This window comes from Microtus oregoni, unplaced genomic scaffold (assembly GCF_018167655.1).
Source record: "Microtus oregoni isolate MIOR12 unplaced genomic scaffold, Mior012 000002F_ref0000024, whole genome shotgun sequence".
In the NCBI taxonomy this organism is placed as follows: Eukaryota; Metazoa; Chordata; class Mammalia; order Rodentia; family Cricetidae; genus Microtus; species Microtus oregoni.
In genome coordinates, this window is record NW_024543061.1 from 19498639 (window position 1) to 19518515 (window position 19877).

Consider the following 19877-nt stretch of genomic DNA (forward strand, 5'->3'; position numbering starts at 1 on the left):
TCTTGTCTCCCCATGTAGTATCCAATAAATGATTCTCTATCTTTTTCTCCAGGAACTCTGTTTCTTTATCTCTTATGTCACAGGCACTCTTCATTCAGGGTTCAGGAACCAATGTGTGCACATCAAGAATGTTCTCCCTCTTGAGAATAGTAGCTATGCTCTTGCAACACACACAGAGCTCATCTCCTTCTCGTAGCTCTGCTTTCATGCTGTATCAACAACAATAATTATTATTGTTACATAATAGTCCACTCACCAAGCAGACAAAAAGAGCAGCCATTACATATTAGATGAATAGCCTAGTAGAGACATTTATTTCACAGAATACTTCCCTAAAAGCCTTTTTGATTTCTTTCCCTACACTTGTCTCATGCTACAAAGCTCCGTCAAGGTCTGAAGGCTACCTCACAGTTTCTTTTTTCCCATCATTTTTTATTTATTTTACATACCAGCCACAGTTTTTCTTACTCCCCAGCTGCAAGCTCAATCCACAGAGACATGGCCTATTCCCCTTTTCTGGCTAGATCAGGCTTCTCATATGAAAACTGTGAAGAATGTTCAGTTTTCTTGTTTCTTAAGGGACTCTAGATTTATCCCTATGGAGAAAGGAATGATCAGAATCAAAGTAGCAAGTAGACTCAGGTCCTTAGGAAGTAAAGAGAAGACTGTACTTCATCTCTTCATCCTGAGTAAAAAAACGCTTGACAACTCCCTCCTTCTCATTTATGTGGGGAGGGATTGTTCCGGCTTCTCTGTTGATCTGTTTTGTTTGTTTGTTTTTGGACGGCATACCACACTGTGGTTTATGATGGCCTGGAAGTCAGTCTGTATCACAAGCTGGCCTGAAAGTATGTATGGCAATCCATTCTCTTCAGTTCCCAAGAATCAGCATAATGGGCATTGGCTACCACACTGGCCATGAAAATGCTTTTGAAAAATTGTTTCGGTGGGGCTGCAATTAAATGATGGGTCAACAATTAAGAATACTTGCTCTTCTTTCAGGGGACCCAGGTTAGGCTTTGAGCATCAAAACGGTACTTCATAATTGTCTATAATTCTATTTCCTGGGGATGTGACATGGTGTTCTAACCTCTGATAGTTCCAGACATGCACATGGTACAAAAACATATATACAGAAAAACACTCAAACACATACAATAAAATAAAATAATAAATCTTAAAAAATAATTTGGGGATGTGACTGGACATGTTCATGTATGTATGCACATATGTTTGGGTACAGATGCACATGTAAGCCATGCAAGTGGAGGACAATGCTTGATAGAAGCTGCCTTTTTCAAGCAATCTGGACCTCCTATTTTGGAACAGGATATGTTACTGAACCTGAAGCCTACTGCTCTGTTATATTGGTTGATCAACAATTACCAGGGGTCTTGACTGTAATTCCCTAATTGAAAGATTATAGGTACATTCCAATATGCTTTCTAAGTGGGGCATCCTGACTAAGATACTATTCATAAATGGCACTTCACCAAAGGAGCCACCTCCACAGCCCTGAAAATAATGATTAAGAATCCAATTCTTCTTTCATGTTCTGCCAAACCACTGATCATCTGTGAAGAACTTAACTGAGATGGTGAACTATGTTGTGCAGTGCATGTACACACAGAGGGACACAATAGATCATTTTCACCTAGAGTGTGACATTCTTCTGAACCAGAGCCTCAAGAGGTAGAGACTGCATAGAGAAAAACAGTTCCATCAAGGTCAATCATCACTGAATGAATTCATTTCTGGTACTGTATAGCTGCTGCACAGTAAGGATTGGGTTGGGGGGCAGTGAGAACAGGACCGGGGCAGGTAAACAAGATTACCAAGAACTGCGTAGGCAAGGGATGAATAGAAACAAGGCTGGTGGTCCATGGACTAGCAGTTATCACATGTGATAACACCAGTGCTGTGGTTTGAATGAGAAATGTGCCCAGAGACTATGTATTTGAATTCTTGGTCCACAGTTTGTGTCACAATTTTGGGTAGTTACAGAATTTTCAGGATACGGAGCCTCAGAGTCACTAGGGCAGTGTGTCAGAGTTTGTAGCTTCTCCTCACTTTTACTTCAGGTACTGTGCTTCCTTGGTTAAAAATGTAATTACCCAGTTTTCCTTCCTGCTGCCATGCTGTACTTGATATCATGGCCTCTAGCCTTCAGGGTCCATAAGTCACAATGAGCTCTCTTCCTTAAGTTGCTTCTGATCAGCATTTTATCACAGCAAAAGAAAAATGTGTAATGTAGTCTGAACTGAGAGATGAATGAGAGAGATAAAGAAAGATGATGAACATTTGAGAAAATGATAAAGCAAAGGAGAAACATCTTTAGATAAAATTTAGAGTACAGGGCTTAAAGTCTTGGCCTGAAGTCATTTATTTTTTAGTTTTCCCTTTTAAAATTATATTTATTTTTCCCTTTAGCAATATGTATGTACATAATAAATATGATCATATCCACCTTTTATTTATGCCTTCCAGTTCTTCCATCTCCAAAACACGTCTTTTTCCAAATTAACTCTTCCTCTTTTCTCCTTAGCCTCTGTCTTGCTCAATAGTTAGGAATATCTATATATGCATGGGCATGGGGCCTTAATCAAATCATGGGAACTTGCCAGGGGTTACACCCACAAAGCAGAATGCTTTTCCCTCTTCAAATCACCACTGACAGTTTTCTTGATCATTAAATATTGCTGACACCTCTCTCCATAATTAATCTAATTAATTTATTAGTGCTTTTAAGGAGGACGTTTACATAATTAATTTAATTAATTTATTTTAAGAGGCTATTTATTCTTTTGTATTTGATAATAGATGCCCTGTTGACTCATTCCAATCTCAGAAGATTTTGAAACTTTCCCTGACATTGTGTGAAGAAAGAGCTTGCATCTCCATTGCATGTTCTATAGAACACCCCTGTCCCTCTAAGCGCCAAGGAGCCATCGCAAACACAGGTTTGGATCATCTTCCAGACATCACAGGACATTAAAATCTGAGTCACAGGACTTTGCCCCATGATAATAATCTCTCTTTTGTTGTATTTTTATCATTTTACCAGATATCTGTCTAGCATCCCCCAAATTCATTCCTAGCAATTTCTTAAGCATATGCTACAGTTTTGTGGTGAACAGTGAATTACTCAGGCAACCAAAGCTGAAATGTGACCCTAGTTTTCAGTTTATGTAGAGAGGACCTATATTCTCTAAGGTCTCAACAACTATCTTCTGGGTTTCACTATTTATTTATATGTCTTCTAATCATGGCTATTTAAACTTAACTCCCAATATCATGGTCTTATGAGATGGGGCCTTTTCAGATAACTAAGTTAGGAAAGAGAAGCCCTCACAAACAAGATTTGTGCTTTATTACACAGACCTCAGAGAGATGCTTTGCTCTGACTCTGCAATGGTTTCTGCTAGGTCATCTCTTAGTACTTTCACTCTTGTGGGTATTCTGAGAGGTAAGTGCTGTAAATATTTGAGTCAGAACTTTTATGGGGAATGTAGGCTCAAGACACACCAATAAATATGCAAGGAACCAAGATAGTGTGATGGTTAGTTATTATCAACTTGAAAATATCTAGACTCCCCCACGGGACAAGCCTCTGGTCTTGTCTGTGAGCAGCTTTCTTCATTAGGCTAGTTGAAGTAAGAAGACCCATCTTAAATGTAGAAAGCACCATTTTATGGGCTGAATTGAAGACTGAAAAAAACGTAAAAAAGGAGAAAGCAAGCTGAACACCAGCATGGGCTCCCTCTATGGCCTGACTGTAGCTCCAATATGAACAGTAGCCTCTAGCTCCCACAGCAGTGAGTTCCCTGCCATGATGGACTGTGTCAAGAAACTGTGATTCAAAACAAAACCTTCCTTTCTTAAGCAGCTTGGTGGGTATTTTGTCACAGCAATGAGAAAATACGAAAAAGAAAAGAAGAAAACTCTTATCAAAACCAACCACTGTGCTTCACTGTCACTGAAGTTTGTGCCCTCAAGAGCCAACATAGAAATGCATGTTGGAGTTATCTCCTTTGAAAAGGGAAGTTGGAGGCTGTGTGCATCAAAGGCAGAAAGGAATTGTTTCATGCTCTTCTAAATGATTCTAACTATCCAGGACTTCAGTCCTGCTTTGTGAATGATCACAATCTCTTGTAGGAGCCAGGAAAAAAGAGATGAAGAGATCTGACAGCTGGATATTAAGCTAATATGTATCAAAGCAGTAGAATAAGATGATGTAGACAGGGCACCTACTGCATCCCTACAAAGGGTGTGGTCAATAGCTTTTATGTTATTATTCAAGTTGTTGCTAAATCAACTCCTTATTCACAAACAGGTTAAGTCCACAAATCTGTATCAAACTACTTCCAGTTTCTAGAGTACTAGTGCTATTTACTTAATGTTTGCATATTTGAATTGTATTCCCACTTACTCTACTCCTCCCTGCTCTATTTTCCTTCCTCTTTTCTCCATGAATCCTCCCAGAGACAGCTGAATCCAGATACATTATAGTAAATATCTCCCTTATGTACAATTTTAATAGTCACCTATAAAGATCGAATTGAATTTGCTGTGACTACCAGAATCATTTTCATTTTTCTTGCCTGTGATGATGAGGTCATTTGAATTGAAACGTTAAAATGTTTATAATGTAATATAGTGAGCCAAATTCTTGGCTTTAGCTCAGTCTGTCTCTATGTTTGCACATTTTGTGTGTCATGGCATGTCCCCATTTGCAAATGATAATACCAACATTTACTAGCAGAGACAAAAGGAGCATCCCTGGGATACAGGCTTGTTTTGAAAGGTAACAAGAGGTCAACCCCAAGGTTATTCTTTTTTTTATCTGATGCCAAAGTCTTTCCAGCCATTGCATTCTCTGTAGCAGTGATTTCTGGACGGTACCAAGAAGAAAAGCCCCATCCCATCCTCGTTCCTAGCCAATCCCTGTCTGGCCATCTTGGCACCATATGGAGTTGCTTTCTAGTTTCCCTGTTTGGGTAGCGCATTCCAGCTCATCTCCTGGGTGAAAATATATTATGTCTCACTAATCCCTGGAGTCTTCTGACTCAGATTTGTGAAGTATTCTGGCCCCCCACCAGATGCTGCGTGTTATCTGTTGCTAATATTTGTGGTGACTGGTGAATTTGTTTTCAACTGGCAATTTGGGGGCAGAGAAGACCTAAGTGGCTGTAAGTGAAATTGCACTGGGTTTCTTCCTTAGAACAATTCCCCAAGGTTCAATTCAGCTCTGCTTGAAGCATTTTAATATGGATGGGAGGCTAAGTCTTCCTTATCCTGTTATTATAGATCTTTTAAAAGCCTAATGAAAAATGCAGTGTGAGGGCTTGGCAGCAGCACAGCATATGATCCTGGGAAGGAGAGCCAGAGCTTCTGTGACAGATGTGAGAGACTCTGACAAGGTGAGGCAGAATCTAATGGAAGGCTGACTACAGAGATCACCTCTCTTATTACACCTGAGCAACTGCCTTGGCTTCACAGAGGCTCCTGGGACCTACCATGTGTTGATAGCTGTTTCGCTATGTAAGTCATTACATAACACAGCTCGAAAAATGTCTGGCCCAGTTCCTTTTCAAAGAGTTCACCATTCTGACCCCAGAGAAGTTGAAAGTGTCAGATTTTGTTGTTGTAGCCTTGGTAACTTGAGTGGTTAACAAAGGTTTGATGTCTTGCCTGGGACCTAGTTCCATGCTGCGACTGCCTAAGCCTTCTGGAATGTCAGAAGAAACCCTGGGTTTGAGCATTTATGGTTTGCTGAAATGTTAAGTTGTTGGGAAAGAAATTGGCTTTATTTTAATTAAATGTAGATTATTGATATCATTGTTGGGCAAAATTTTAAATGCTTCATTATTTTTTTGTTGGAGATTATATAGGTTTTGAGGTGATGTATTTGTCTGTCAAGTAAACTTAGTTGTCAACTTGACTAGATTTTGAAGCACCTAGATGACATACACTTCTGAGTCTGCCCTTGAGAATGTTTACAGAGATGATTAATTAAGGAGGGAAGGCTAACCCTGAGTATGAGTGGGCCATCAAATATTAAGGGGAATGGATGGATGAAAGAGAAAAGGATGATAAAGTCTCCTGGTACAGGCATTCTTTCTGCTTCCTTGTCACTTTAGGCTAAAGAGTTTCCCTCCATCATGATGTCCTGATTAATCACAAGTGCAGAGACATGGGACAAAGAGGACCTGGATTGAAGCCTCTGAAATCAGGAATTGAAATAAATGCTTCTTCCCTCAGATTGATTCGTCGGGTGTTTTTGTCATAGTAATGAGAAGTCTAACACATCTACTCTCAACATGCTTGGGTAGATTTCCTCAAGATTTCTAATATCAGTATTTCCAGACTTGTTTTTATGTATTTCCATAAAATATTACATTGAGATATAGAGAAGAAAGGGTCAATTACCTTATACCTGGAATGTTTCCTTTTCTCTCTCATATCTTGAGGTAAAGTTCTGCCCTAGTTTCATTCTGGTGCTGTGATAAAAAACTCTGCCCGAAAGCAACTTAGGAGAAGAAATGATTTATTTAGCTTACACTTCTGTGTCGTGTGTTATCATGAAGAAAGTCAAGGCAGGAACCTATGAACTGAACCACTTACTAGTTCATGTGCCATTGATTCCAACCAGGGAACTCATTTCACAGCTAAGATATACAGTAGGGACCATGAAGGATCGTATTAGTTAGCTCGCTCACGTGATTGTTCTTAGCTAGCTTTCTTATCCAGCCTCAACTGTCTGCCAAAGGAACTGTGCCACTCAGAGTGGGCTGGGCCCTCCTACACCATTGAATAATCCAAACAACTCCTTACAAACATGGCCATAGGCTAGTCTAACCTGGAAAATCTCTCAGTTAAAAGTCTCAGGTGAATCTAACCTATATAAAGTTGATAATTAAAGCAATTAAACCAGGGTTAATCTTCAGTCTGTATCAATGCCCAGTTGTGACAGTAGTAAAAGCATTGAGAAGAAAGGCTACTCAGTTACTGAGTTTATAGCAATTTTCTATTTAGTATTGGTATTTAGTGTGCTATGATAAAGTTGAGTTCATCTCTTAAAGTCAAGCTAGTTAAGTGACAGAATTCTTTCTTCATATCAAGCTCTGGATTGGATGGACCCTTGAGATAGACTGTTGATCATTTGTTTTTTTACAGAGGCATAGTGGGAAAAATTGGTTTCAAAGCCAAAATAGAGGCTTGTGCCTGTAATCCTGGGACTCAGAAAAGCCAGGCACAAGGAAGATCATAAGGAAGAGACCATATTGGACTACATACTAATTATTAGGCTCAAAAACTTAAAACAACAAGAGACCTTCAAAGTTTTGTCACAAACCTGTGCTTCTGGAATTACTTTAAATTACACAAACGGTAATAGTTCTGTGGTTGGAAACTCAGAAACTTCTCTCAACCAGACTCTACTGATTAAGAAACAGTGAATATTCAAGGCAGACAGAAAACCTCGGGTTCCTGAGACACTTCTGAGGTAATTAGACTGTCTTTACTCTGCTTAAAAGCATCACCCACTCTTTTTACAAGACACTCATGCATTGTGGTCTCACTCAGACAGCGAACAGATTTGCTGCATAACATGGTGGGAAGAAAGTGAAGAGGGAGCTACTGAGTAGGAGGTAGGAGGGAGGCTACAGGAGAGTGCTTCCTCCAGCTGACAGGAAAGAAGGAAGGTGGGTGCTGTCTCCTTTGCCTGTCAGACTCAGTTACAGCCACATTCAGAGAACCTTCCACACAACAGTCATGGGATTTCCAACTGATCTGTGCTGGACCAGTGAATTAAATATCAATGATAGGATGACTGCCAAAAAAATAAAAATAAAAAAAAATAAATAAAAGATATTCTGGAATCCAGAGAGCTGGAGTTTTCAAAGTATTTGAAACTTAATTTTATTTCATCCTTCAAGAGCTTTTTCAGTTGCATAAATTGGTTACCCGGATGAGTATTGGTCAAGCGATGGATCGAGCCCCAACAGTCCAGTTGCTTCAAGAGATGTGTTATATGACAGCATGCTCCTCACTTTGGAAAGGCTTCTACTTTAGTATTGTTACCAGTGAAAACATCTTACTCTCATCTTTAAAAATATGATTGAGGATTGGTGAAATGGATCAGTGGATAAAGGAACTTGATGCCAAGTCCTGGTTACCCGCTTTTGACCTCAGGCTTTCACGTGGTGAAAAGATAGAATTAAAGATAGAATTACCTCCTACAAGTTGTCTTCTGACCGCTGCAAGCATAACTTGACACATGGGCATTCACTCATGCACACGCACACGTGCACACACACACACACACACACACACACACACACTGCCACACAAACTCTCCCATACAGAGGGGGGATGATAGACAAATGGATACAAAACAAAATATAATAATGATTTCTTAATCTCATTATAATGCCTTCTATGTGTGTGTGTGTGTTCATTTGTGTGTAGGCACACACACACACACACACACACACACACATATATATATATATATATATATATATATATATATATGTTGTGATGGTTACTTATAGTTGTCAATTTGACACCATCTAAGATCACCCAGGAAGGGAATTTTCAACAAGATACTGTCTAGCTCAGTTTGGCTATATGCATGTCTATGGAGGATTACATTGATTCTGTTAATTGAGGTAGGAAGGCTTTTCCGCTGTTGGTGTCACCATTCACTAGGAAGATGACATTGAACTGTGTATGAGTGGAAGAAGCAAGCTGGTGTGAAGCTTGCATTAAGTTATTATTCTTTGCTCTTGAGAATGGAAGTAACATGCTTCAAGTGTCTATCTTAACCTTGAGTGCCTGACAATGGTGGACTTCACCCTGAAGCTTCTGTTTTCAGGATATTTTAACACAGTTACAGGAATGAAACTAAGACAATGGCTGCAAATATACACATTTGTGTATGCCTTGGGGGCAGAGGATATACTGAGGAATCAGTCCTCAGGTACTGTCTACTATTTTTATTGACACTTGGCTTGGAACTCACCAGGCTAGGTGGCTTGGCTGACTGCTCATGAATCCCCCTGTCTTCATCTCCTCAATATTGGGATTAAAAGCATGTGCTACCATGTGAGAATTTTTAATATGGCTTTTGAGGATTAAATTGTGGCCCTTACGCTTTTAAGAGATGTAAGTTATGAAGTCATTTTCTTAAATCTGGAAATAAGATTCCTATTAATGAGATTAGTTAATTCATGGTGAAGTGCCATTGAAGATTACTGAATCCTCATCTTATGTTACTATTGTCCTATCTTCTATGACAGCAAAAAGGCACTGACTTTGTGCAGCTACAAACCAAGGAATACCAAACACTTCCAACAAGCAATTAGAAGTTTTTAAGATGCAGGGATTGTCATTAGGCTTCACTTGGAACATACCCATTTCAAAACCTTGACATTGGATTTCTTACTCTCCAAGCATTAAAACTGCAAATTTCAGATGCCTTACATTAACCTCTTTGAGAGATGTTTGAGGAACCTGGGAAATCAAGGAGATGTCTTCCAAGATCATTTCTACAGCAGTTCAAAAATAATTTGAATCATTCACTTTCTCTTGATCGTTCGTTTTATCTCCTTAAAGATCTGTGTCCCTTTTGATTGGGGCTCTCTTTGATGTAATTTTGGTGTAAAATGGTTCATCTTTTCATTTCTCCTTTTGTCTCTTTTTTATGACTTCTTTTGAAATCCTAACCAATTTTTCAATCTCTCATTTAAATGTCACCTTTCTGAGGAAGGTTTTCTGCTTGCATGTCCCCTCTTCCATCACTGCTTTTCACTTGTGCTATTTTCAAGGTGCTTACAATTTGCGGCTGAGATAACCAAAATGGTTGAAAGAATATGATATGTGTCCCCCACTTTTCTCAAAACACATGAAGAAACAAAGCCCAAATAAATCTGAGTTACTCTTACTATGTTTCAGGAATCACTTCTTTATTGTCTGCCATTCACTGAGCACAATGCCTAGTGTGGGGTAGACATTAAGACAGATGAGATAGATGATTAGAAACCCGGTCTCCCAGCAATATCTCTTTGGCTTATGTGTGGCACACTGATTCTTCCTTTTAACTTTCACAATGGAAAATCTCAAACACATCTGGATGCAAAGATGACAGGAAACCTGTGGGCATGTATGTGAAGCAGTCCTTAATCCATTTTTCTTCATCCTCAGCAATACTCTCAGTCCCCATGTGGAAGCAGATCCAAGACAGGGTTTTTCATCATCAGTTAATATGTCACTTTGTATTTCTGGCCAATAAAGAATTTCCATAAAGATGTAAATATGATATCATCAAAAAATTGAAAAAGGAGCTGGAGAGATTCCTGGTGAATAGTACTGGTTGCCTTTGCAGAGACCAGAGTTCAGTTTCCACAACCCACAGGGTGGCTCACAAATCTCTTTAACTTTAATTCCAGGGTATTGAACCCCTTCTTCTGGCCTCCAGTGGGCAATGCAAAGACATATATGCATGAAAACTATCCTTACACATATAAATAATAATTATCCACAACTTACGAGTCAGAAGTAGACTTTGTGAGTTTGAGGTCAGTCTGGTCTACATAGAGAGTTTCACTAGGCAAGTCAAGTATACATGAGGACACAATGTCTCAAAATACTGAAATACTAATACTACTACTAATAATAAATTTAAAATTAAAATAATCATCAATTCATCCATTCTCTCAGGGGTGTTTAAATATGTCCTATTTCATACATGCTTTTTTGGTCTTTTTATTGTCTGTGTATTCTACATGTCAGTGATGTTTTGTGAATGAAGCAACAGATATTTTCTGAGCAAATGCCCTATGACATACACTGTGTGATAAACTTTGAAAACTAAACATTTTGGGAAGTTTATGGAGATGTCCTTGGGGTTAAAGGACACACAGGACAAGGGTAAGGGCCAGAGTTTATGAAAGGACTAGATGGTCATGATGACTCACCTACAATGCCATCCTTGGAAAGTGGAGATGGGTATTCTTGGAGGATGCTATCCGTGGAGAGTAGCCATATTTGTGAGCTCTGAGACTGAATCAGTATATCTACCTCAATGAATAAGCAGGAAGAGCTATGAAAGATGATACCTTACCCTAGCCTGTCATCTGCCTCCATAGGCACCAGCACCCCCATCCAAATGTAAGCATGCACAACACATGGAAGGTAAACAAAGGGAAAATAAATGACCATTTTTACCATCTCCCCACTTTATTAATAAGAAGCATTTGGCTTATAAAAATGGGCTACTAGTCCAGGTTGAAGAATTAGATAGATCACTGAACAGTTCTGGATCTAAGCTGCTGAGTTTGGGCAGGTGTTCTTTCCATGATATCATAGGGCATGCTTCATTCATTTACTCCCCCAAACAACTATGATGGGGCTGTTTTCTTGAGCAAGTAGTAGATAGGATATATAGATGCTGGTTTATATATTCATGTGACTATATCTTGTACAACAAAGTGTATTACTCATCAAAATTAAATCAGTTATTTATTAGTGTTCTGATGTTGGTATAACATCTGTTATAATAATAGAGTTTAATTATGCTTTTATTCATTAATAAATTCAAACACTCATCCAGTTCATAGTTATTGAGTGACTTTCATCTGTAAACTAAACTCAAAGGATACTCTTGAGTTAGAACAGGAGTTGTTAAACCTTGTGAATTAATATGAACGAGTGAAATTTACATGACTTTTAAAATATATATTTTCTTCCCTTAACTCAGGCGTTATCAGACACATAGTGACAGTCACTTACCTCCATCCCTTACCTAATGTGTTACCCATTCATAACACTAACATCCGTAACAAATGATATGGTAGTTGTGTGTCCTGATCCCTGCCATAGATTTACTTATTTAATTTCTATAACAACACCATCCCACCTCCAGGATAACCATGAGCATTATCTTCATTTTGCAGTTCGTGATGCTCTGGTTGAGTTTAATGGTATAGAATTCTGGGCTTACTGTTTTGTTTTTTTTTTTCTCCAGAGCTTTCCTTCTTAACTAATACAACGTAGTCTTTGGACACTTGGTTCTTGAATTTGTACAAACCCTCATTAGACTATGGAGTGAAACTAAGAAGCCCTTCTTGCTTTACTATATAGACATTCAGTAGTCAGATCTCCTGATAGTTACACAGGTCTGAGTTTAGCAACACAGAGAGAATTTAAGCATATTTGTGTACAAGACATTTGAGCAGATTTGCTGCCTCACAGGTTTGTGTATGCTCCAAACTGCTCCCAATTTTCTCTGGAACTCCTTTCTTTAAAACTAACCTTGCTCAAATACAGCAAAATTGCTTTGCTTCTTAGGTAGATGTGTGGATATAACTTCCTGTGCCTTGAAGTAGCAAAAGCCATTTGCACAAAACAGATCCAACATGTAATCACTTTGAGGTTGTGACTGCAAATTTTGGGCTATTTTATTTCATTGACCACTAATTAACACAGTTGAAGTAGTCATGACTAGTAATGAATATACGTGTCACACTGACCACTCAGAAAAAAAGTGGTAAGAGTCTGTGTTCTGAGAAGAGTAGTTTGTAATCTGAATTTTCCCATTTTTCTTCCTATTAAAATATTATCAGTTATTTCTATCATAATATTATTTAATATGGAAATTATATTGCTAAACTTAAAGGATGATCAAAATAAATAAATAAATACAATGTCCTCTTATGTCTTAGGGCTTCTCTTAGATAAGACCATAGTACATGTGATGAAGTGATTGTTCTCTAGTCAAACAATGGATGACTATTCTTAAGCCATGGGGTTAATATATCACTCTTTCTTTTCTCCTTTGAGGATGATAGCTCTTCCTAGTAAGGGAAACTTCAATGAATTTTCTTTCAACTTATAGACAAGAAAAACTGTATTAGATATAGGTTAACATTTATTATATAAATAATGTTGTCATCACAACCATAATAAGTTGGTAATTTATATGTTTGCTCTGACCTTTCTCCTGGAGATATATTTCCTACAGACATTCCTGTCTGAAGTATGTAATTAATGTACAAGTAATAGAATCAGTCCCCATGCGATTCACTTTCTGCCACTAATAGGAACAGGACTGCACACTTTATGCTTGATATGTGCCTTCATGGTCCCCAAGTGACTATCATCATGTTTTTCTGCCACATTTTAACAAGTAACTTTCTGTGTTAGCTAACTGTATGTCTAGTTGGCACAAATTAGAGTCATTTGGGAAGAGGGACTCTCTGTTGAAACAATGTTCCCACCAGATACATCTGCAGGCAAGTCTGTGGTGCAGTTTCTTAATTAGTGATGGATGTGATGGGGCCAGTCCATGTGGTAGGAGATATAAAGCATGAAGCAGAGAGGCTGAATTAGACTTGACTTGGGCATAATGCCTGTAAGCAGCACTGCTCCATGGCATCTGCATCAGTTCCTGCCTTTGAGTTGCACTTTTAGTTTGGGCAATGACTTCCTTGGAAGATGGACTAATTACTGTAAAGTGAAATAAACCCTGTCCTCCCCAGGTTGCTTTTGGTTATGCTGTTTCCCAATAGAAACTCTAAGACAATGTGCAACAAGGGGCTAATATTAAAGAGATTTGGTAAGGACCATTTCTCCTAAAATTAACTCATAATACCAAAAGTTTGACTTTGAATAAATCCATGAGCTCTTTTCTGAAATATCTACATCTTGGTCTTAGTCGTTGTAATTTGAATGAGAAATGACTTCCATAGGCTCATGCACTCAATCAGTAGGTCATTAGTTTCCAGTGTTATTTGGGTGGTTGACTATGGAACTTTTAAAAACGGGCACAATGTACAGGAAGTATGCCAGTGGGATTGAGCTTTGAGAGTAGATATATTTTCATGTCATTTCCTACCTCACCCCTGCCTTGCTCGCTCTTTCTTTGTTTCATTTGTGTATGTGGAAATTTTATCAGCACCCGTTCTGCAATGTGTTTTCCAACATGATGAATTCTGTACCTCTGAACCTGTAAGCTAAACTAAACCCTCCCTTCTCAAGTTGTTTTTCACTGTGCTGTTTCATCACAGTTTGAGAAAATGAATGAAGTCATCCTCCAATCAACACATACACTGTAAATGCAATCCTTCTTCTAAAGGAAACCTGTAGAGATGTTGAAAAGTAAGAAACTCAGCTTACTATAGGCATGGATTTTATTATTGATAATGTATGTATTCTTCATCTCTTTCAAGCAAAATTAATAAGAAAATGATCAAAGATGTATAGTTACCAATGAAGACAGTCTTTATTTTTCACTTAAGATTGGAAATTGAATTTGAACAAAGGTATAATTTTCAATATAAAGTAAATGACACCCATACTTGCCTTTTTGTCCATTCAAGTATCCCCCTCACATACACACTGTGTGACAAATGTCTGCCATCAAGTCTTAAATCACTAGATACTTTTGAGCTATATTGTGTTTCCTGGAAGCCTACTAGCACAGAAATACATATCAACTGTTTAAAAACTTGCCAAATTATAATATTAACGTTGGAAGAGAGATACAGGGCAATTTGAAAATCTTATTTTGATCGTTAACATATACTACTGAGAGAAAACAAATGGCAGTCTTTTCCCAGGATAGGCATTTTTTGTCTGCTCATGCTAATTAGTAGAGTTTGTATAAATGCATAATAATGCTGTTATGCAGAGCTTATTTCTTTTTAATGTCAATAAATATTCCCACAGTGCACACCAATTAACTACCTATGACCAGGACAAATGTGGGAGCTTTGCCTCCTTTCTTCTATTTGTGAATGTACTGAGTTATAGAATGTATCAATCACATCTGCAAGTTATCTGAGCAATCATTTTTAATTTAAGATTGAGAAACTGAGGCAAAGATTGCCAAGTCAAATGCCTATGATCTGGGATTCGAGAAAGATTAATAAGAATGTATTTCTGGCAGTGTAGAAATGGTTCAGTGGATAAAAGTGCTTCTTGCTATACATACCTAACGGGCTGAGCTTAGAGCAGAGAAGACCAGATGAAGTACTGTAGGCTAAAACAACTCATTCATTCCCTGCTGCCCAGACCCTAAATAATCACACCGACTGTATTAATTAAAACACTGCTTGGTCAATCACTTAGTCATATAGCTAACTAGCTCTTATGTCTTAAATTAACCCATTTTTATTATTTTATATTTTACCACAAGGCTCATGGTTTACCAGTAAAGTTCTCAGGTGTCTGCCTCCTCGACAGCTACCTGACTTCTTATTGACTCTGCCTTCTTTCTCCTCTATCTCTGCTTGGAATTCCTGCCTTCCTCTATTCTGTTCTGTGATGGGCCCAAGGCAGCTTCTTTATTAAGCAATGATATATAGAGGGAAATCCCATATCAAAGTAAAATTAGTATTTATAATCCCAGTGTAACCCTATGGGGAAATGGGAGGTGGACATGGAAAATATCTAGAAACTCATAACCAGCTAACCTAAAGACCGTATCTTAAGCAAGATGGAAAGGGGAGAACTCACTCTTGTTTTTTACTTCCACACATATGCCATGGATTGTGACTGCTTTCTCATATGGGTAATCAAGCATACACATATACATGTTGGATGCACACACACACAGAGATACATATGCACATTGCACTTCTAAGTGCATTAAGGGATATTTTAGAATATGCATTTTCTTAGGGCAACACGCTTCACCAGCTTTACTTTCTCTCTGTTTATTGCTGAGAAATATGAACTAGGAGTCAGAATTAATATTATGTAATGATTAAACGTATCAGGTTTTTCAGTCACACTGACCTGAATTTCACTGTCAGTTCTCAACCAAATTAAAGTCCATTAAAAAAAAAAAGTAGAAAATAACCAAGAACATTTTCTAAAATGAGAGTAATGAGGGACACACTGACATGGCAATTATGAAATACATTATCAACTTTTAATATCATTACAATGATGAAAACAAAGTGATTTAGTTCATATCAGTGATCAGATACTCAGAGTAAAAAAGGACTGTGCAGCCCAATTTAGAGGACTCTGAGCTGAGGTTGGCAACTCATGCCTTTTACCCCAGGTCCTGAGAGTTTGAAACTGGAGGACGAAAAATTCAAGGTCATGCTTGGGCACATAGTGATTTTGAAGCCAGTCCACACTACATAAAACCCTGTCTCAAAATCAAATCAAACCAATCAAATCAAACCAATCAAATCAAAATAAATAGCAGACCAGACAAACTTAGGAGAATGTAGACTTGTAAAACTTTGCTTTATAATGATTCCAGATTAATTAGGAAGAATAAATGCTCATAAAATGGTATAGCAAAATTGGCTTAATTTGGATAAAAAATCTGATTATATCTATCATGTTGTACATTTTTCAGTCTTGTAGTAATATCAAAATTTCATATGAAAAATAGAAGTTATATTGAAAACTATAAACACTGAAGTTTAAAACTTAAAATCTTAAAAGCTTAAAACTTTAAAATCTTTGGATTTACAGAAAATTAAGTACCACATTATTAGGCAAAAAAGATATTTAATCATAGAAAAATTTTATCAATTTTTTTTTTAAAAATTCCATTCCAACATGTTTGCAACAGCTTAGGAAAATGAATTTAAACTTGATGAGGGTTAAGAAGCTCTTCGAATTTCTTACTTCTTTGAGATATGGTGGAACTCAGAATGGTTTTGAACTATCCTCTTGTCTCTCTTTCCCTAAGTGCTTGCTTAGAGGCATATTCCATTATGAGTAAAGCATCTTAGTCAAGTTGTTCCCAATCAAGCTAAGTTGACTTAGCAGGAAAAGAGATTGGATTTCTACCAGTGTATAGCTACTTTCTAATGAGTTTGATGAGCACTGAATTCCTGATAAATCCTTTGACTCCTGAACACCACTGGAAGGGGAGACTTCATTGCTTCTGTTCCAGTGATGGTTGCATTTGAATGTCAGATTAACTGGATTTAGGATTAGTATGGAGCTAAACCCTGCTGTGGGACAGTAGCTTGTATCCTGTCAATTGCATTTTTTTTTTATTGAGAAAAAAAAATTCTGCCTCCTCCCAGCCTCCCACTCCTCCCCCCTCTCCCCACTCCTCTCCCCGTCCCCCCACTCCTCTCCCCCTCCCTCTCAAGTATGAAGAGCAGTCAGGGTTCCCTGCCCTGTGGAAAGTCCAAAGTCCTCCCCCCTCCATCCTGGTCTAGGAAGGTGAACATCCAAACTGGCTAGGCTCCCACAAAGCCAGAACATGAAGTAGGATCAAAACCCAGTGCCATTGTCCTTGGCTTCTCAGCAGCCCCTCATTGTCCGCCATATTCAGAGAGTCCAGTTTTATACCCTGCTTTTTCAGTCACAGTCCAGCTGGCCTTGGTGAGCTCCCAATAGATCAGCCCCACTGTCTCCGTGGGTGGGTGCACCCCTCTTGGTCCTGACTTCCTTGCTCATCTTCTCCCTCCTTCTGTTCCTCATTGGGACTTTGGGAGTTCAGTCCAGTGCTCCAGTGTGGGTCTCTGTCTCTATCTCCATCCATCGCCAGATGAAGGTTCTATGGTGATATTGAAAATATTCATCAGTATGGCTATAAGATAGGATCATTTCAGGTTCCCTATCTTCAGCTGTCCCAGGAACTAACTGGGGACCTCGCCTTGGGCACCTGGAAGCCCCTCTAGGTCCAAGTCTCTTCCCAACCCTAAGATGGCTCCCTTAACTAAGATATGTGCTTCCCTGCTCCCCTATCCAACCTTCCTTTATCCCAATCATCCCGTTGCCCCAAGTTCTCCCCATCCTACCCTTCTCACTTTTCTCTCCCCATCTCCCCTTACCCCCCTCGGACACCACCATTAAGATCCCGAATTTTTGCCTGGCAATCTTGTCTAGTTCCCCTACCCAGGAGGATAGCTATATGTTTTTCTTTGGGTTCACCTTCTTATTTAGCTTCTTTAAGATATCAAATTATAGACTCACTGACCTTTATTTATGGCTAGAAACCAATTATGAGTGAGTACATCCCATGTTCATCTTTTTGCGTCTGGGTTACCTCACTAAGGATAGTATTTTCTATTTCCATCCAATTGCATGCAAAATTTGAGAAGTCATTGTTTTTTACCACTGAGTAGTACTCTAGTGTGTATATATTCCACACTTTCTTCATCCATTCTTCCATTGAAGGACATCTAGGTTGTTTCCAGGTTCTGGCTATTACAAATAATGCTGCTATGAACATAGTTGAACAAATGCCCTTGTCATATGATCGGGCATGTCTTGGGTATATTCCCAAGAGTGGTATTGCTGGGTCCAGGGGTAGGTTGATCCCGAATTTCCTAAGAAACCGAAACACTGCTTTCCAAAGTGGTTGCACAAGTTTGCATTCACACCAGCAATGGATGAGTGTGCCCCTTCCTCCACAACCTCTCCAGCAGAGGCTATCATTGGTGTTTTTGATTTTAGCCAATCTGACAGGTGTAAGATGATAACTCAAATTTGTTTTGATTTGCATTTCCCTGATCGCTAAGGAGGCTGAGCATGACGTTAAGTGTCTTTTGACCATTTGAATTTGTTCTGTTGAGAATTCTCTGTTTAGTTCAGTGCCCCATTTTTTAATTGGGTTAATTAGCTTTTTAAAGTCTAGTTTCTTGAGTTCTTTATATATTTTGGAGATCAGACCTTTGTCTATTTCGGGGTTGGTGAAGATCTTCTCCCAGTCAGTGGGTTGCCGTTTTGTCTTAGTGACAGTGTCCTTTGCTTTACAGAAGCTTCTCAGTTTTAGTAGGTCCCATTTATTCAGTGTTGTCCTTAATGTCTGTGCTGCTGGGGTTATACCTAGGAAGCGATCGCCTGTGCCCATGTGTTGTAGGGTACCTCCCAAGTCAATTGCATTTTAATAAAATGCTGCAGTAGCCATGCAGGAGGTATAGGCAGGACAACCAGGACAGGAAGTAGAGGCATGTCAGTGATAACAGGAGAATCTTGGGAAAAAGGAAGTCCTAGTCTGCAGTTGTGACCCAGCAACAGAAGAAGCAAGAAGTGACTGCCTTGACAAATAAGGTACCGAGCCACATGGCTAACATAGACAAGAATAAAGGGCTAATATAAGTTATAAGAGTTAATAAAATGTCTGAGCTACTTGAACAATCAGTTTATAACTAATGTAGACCTCTGTGTGATTTCTTAGGACTAAATGGCGGGGGTGGGGGGACTTGGTGGGACGGAAAACTCAGACAACATACAAATCTTCCAAAGACCTTCATAAAATGGCATTTAAAATGCATTAATAACTTAAGACTCTTCACAACAATGAGACACATTTGCTCCTGGCAGCACCAATCTACATCAAGAGGTTGATGGACTTCGGAGAGTCTCCTTATGGAGTTCGTTAGCCATTTTGGCAAGAATCTACTTTTGTCTGGACTTCTTGATAGTATGCTGTGCAAACTGGACTTGCAGGGCAAACAGAAAATTGATTGCTGAACTTGCCCAATGGTGAGACAGTCCTTTGGGGTTTCTGCTTCATGAGAGAGTCTGTCAGACATTCTGCAAGATACAGAAGAAAATGACTGACAAACTGCAAATGTAGGCAGAACTGACTTTGAAATTTCTTGCTTTCATGGAAAAATCTGCCAGATACTATGGGCCTGTAGGTTAAAGATGGGTGCCCCGATATTGAAGGGAAACTTTGGGTGACTATCCAGGCAGTTGCATGTTTTTGTCAATTCTAGAATTTTGGAAGTTGCTTACTATGCACTTCTTGTTAACTTAGGTAATATTATATCCTTCTTTGTTCTTTGATGGAGTTGAAGAACAGATAATTATGATTGCAGTTTTCCTTAGTTATGATAAAAGATAAAGTAGATCTAAATATTGTAACTGTAATTCTTGCTTGGTAC